Below are 3,309 nucleotides of genomic sequence, written 5' to 3'. Positions count from 1 at the left end.
AGCAACAGCAGTAACTGGGCAGGTCACTCCACCAATGAGGCATTTCAAATCTTCGTTTACAGAAAGTTAATTTAAACTTTCTACAAAGCTTTTTCAGGTATCATGTTATTATGAAGAACTCCAAACAATGTTGGGGCAACACAATTTTACAGATGAATAAAAAAAAAAATCTTAAATTGCAATTTTATCACATATTTATTTCTGAGAATGATACTTCTAGCTTGGCCTTTATTTTCCTCGTTAGAAAAAATAAACTAGTTTGTCTAAAATTAGCCATCCCTTCATGACATTCAGGAAGGATGGTAAGAAAAGCTGTCCTCAAACAGTTTCAAGTACTGGGTCATCCTATTCTTAAACAAATGGCAAATAATTTTTATCGAAAAGGGGTTGAAACAGTGTCACATTTTGTTGTTTTACTGAGGTTTAATCATACATTGCAAGTCTATAAGCCAATAATACTCAAAAGCTCATTTATAAGGGCCTTCTGATGTGCGTACTCCACCCCTTTGTGAGGGCTGAGGCAGGCTGTTCCCCCTACTATATCCTTAAAAGCAATCCCTAATAATGATATTAATTCTATGTTCACTTTCTCCTAGGATGACTCTATGAGGACCACATGAGAACTTGTCAATTGCTGTCTGGCAGGGAAGGGATGAAACACCCTGCACATGTAAGTCAAGTCCGTTTCTGTGACAGCCGATGTGGTGTGCAGTCACCATCTCGTGCTGGGCTGTAAAAGCCAAGCTGCCTTTTTTTGAATGCTTGAGTGTTGCCCTCTGTAATAAGTGTTCAAGCAAACTTGGCCTTGCGTGCCTGCCCTAAGAATTTGTATCAGGCTCTTCAGCAGTTTACCAAACTGCTCTTCTAGAAGACTTAGAGTTTCCCACACAATCTTTTTCTTTGAGTCGAATGGCATAGTTGTTTACTTTGAAAGCATACTGACCTTTCAGGTAGAAGCTTATACCCACTTCAGGTAGTTCACAAATACTCAGTGGCTTACTAATGAAGAGCTGAACTGTGTCTTTACTTACATGATTTGTAGGTTACAAACCATTTCAAAAGCAGTTCCTGCCTGTGTATCAGACAGATCATGACTTTGCTGATCTTTAGGCTGCTGATTTCACTGATGCTGTTACTGTACACTAGAGCACAGATAATTTAGGCCTTTTCTCATCTAGTAAGCCTTGATTCTGCTAAGTTGGTCTTGATGTTTTTCACAGTGAAACCACAAGACTTTTGTTTAGAAGTGCAGTTTTTCTCTGTTGGGGGTGGGGTGAGGTGTGTGGTATGGAGAGAGAGAGGAAAAAAACCATATTAATATTACTCTCTCTGCTCTTTCTTTTGTTTTCACTGATCAGTCTATACCCATATGAAATCATAACCCCAAATTCCATTTAGCTTTGTAGAAAACAGGTGATTAGTTTCATCCCCATTAGACAGTAATGTTGTCTCAGGTAAATGCCATGGTATTGTAGATCATTTCAACCTCATATTCATATCGGACAACTTCTAAGCTTACAATGGCCACTCAAAGTAACAATCAGTATTCATACTTGGGAGGTGGGGAGCAAACAACAAACAAAAGTCAATCACCCAGGTTGAAATTTCAGTTCTCTCACAAACCAGATGCTAAACAATAAAGTTGATACGGATAGACAAATTCTTATCTTTAAACATGGGCTTTCCACAAGTCAGTAAAGAACCATTGTCTTTAGACAAAAGAAATATTTTTGCTTCAATAAATTTGAATAGTTTCCTAGGGCTAAATTCTCTCCTAAGACATTTGGATACAGTTTCCATTCTAGAGAGGGGAGTTGCTGGTATATGTGCAAAAGCTTAATTTTACTTATTTTTTTACCCTCATGGGGTACAATTTCATTGCCATTGATTCCATGATATTAAAACATTTTATGGTGGCGTAGTTGCATTTTTTGGTACCTGAAGACAGACAGCTCCTTGCCAGACCTGCTTTCAAAAGCAAGATGAGAAGGAAGTGCCTAGTTTAATTCTTTTTCCTGAATAAGCATGACTCCAAAAACATTAACTCATGAGATTTCTTTCTTATAATCCCTGTCTCCTTTTTCCACGACAGTTTACTTAGACCAGACAATTTCACTCAAAAGCTTTACAAAGTGGAAAACAGTAAACATGACAACAGAAGACTAGGTATGAAATAACTTGCTTAAAAGTGAGTTATCATCTTGCCCCTTTTCTACATAAAATTCTTTGCACCCCATCAATTAATACTTAATTTTCTTGTTTTCTTCGTGGACTCCAGCTTATTAGGTCATATTTATTATGAATACCAATGAAACATAATTCAAGCAAAGAGGGTTAAACAGAAAATGCCACTTTTTGGCTAATTGTTCCACTTTCCTCCAGGGGAAAAAATACTGCTGGAGATAAGACAGTGCACTAAGAGGTGCATCAGGATGTTTCCAGTCTGTCGGAACTAATACTTCTAAGATTAACAGAAATCAAATTCTAGATCATCAATACTGGCCTAACTCGCCCAAAGAAATTGCTGGTAAAATGTCACAGTGCAACCGTATTTACAAATGTGCTCATTTTTGGCTTACGGGGGGTGGGGGGGACGGGACAACCCCAAAAAAAAGGTTCCACCATAGATTTTCAAGATAGTGTGAGTTTTGACTAGAGGGAAATCTGTTTTTTTATCTCCTCCAGAACTGATGAGGCTGTTATTGAGATACGTATGGCCACATGGAGATAACTGCTGTTTAACAGAGCAGGGAAACAAAAGTAAAACGTAGGTTAGAGGAAAGCACAGGAGTCTAAGTATTTCCACCTCTTTGAGCAATACTAAGAGGTGTAATTGCTCTGGTTTCCCTAGAGGTGGTCTACCAGCAAGTTTGTCTTAAGTGAACTGAGAGACCTGTACCACCACCCTTTGGCAGCAGTCACTTCACAGCATGGATCCTTCTTGTTTATTTCAAACCACAACTAATTAAAAGTAGACTTACTACTCAGTTCTTGTGAACACAGCATTCTCCCTCTTGTTTGTTTCTCTTCTGCTCATTACACATTCCTCTTTCTCCCAGCGACCTGGCGGTTGCTATGTCAAAAAGGCAGGACTAAGTTCAGAAACCTAGGGATAAGGTGGTTTTGAATACAGGACATGTCTAGTCTTATCCTTCTCCTCTGGTTCAAGTTTTACATTCTCCCATAGGCTCCTATGCAATCAAACGACAAAACTTAGACCAGTACTGGATTGACTTGTAACTATACACAGATTTCTTGATTAAGGAGTACTTCAGTAAAAAAAATCTACAGAAGTAGTTTGAGCTGATA

At 38.4% G+C, this 3,309-nt stretch overlaps 1 long non-coding RNA gene across 1 annotated transcript; it reads left to right on the top strand.

The window, feature by feature from the left end:
• The first annotated feature begins 1,665 nt into the window (after positions 1-1,665).
• On the top strand, positions 1,666-3,000 carry LOC115601253. Its single transcript, XR_003989285.1, has 2 exons — positions 1,666-2,166; positions 2,852-3,000. It is a non-coding gene; the product is annotated as an uncharacterized LOC115601253 (long non-coding RNA).
• Positions 3,001-3,309: the final 309 nt, after the last annotated feature.

This window comes from Strigops habroptila, chromosome Z (genome assembly GCF_004027225.2).
Source record: "Strigops habroptila isolate Jane chromosome Z, bStrHab1.2.pri, whole genome shotgun sequence".
NCBI classification, from domain to species: Eukaryota; Metazoa; Chordata; class Aves; order Psittaciformes; family Psittacidae; genus Strigops; species Strigops habroptila.
The sequence above is the reverse complement of the archived record's forward strand: the minus strand, read 5'-3'. Positions and strand labels throughout refer to the sequence as shown.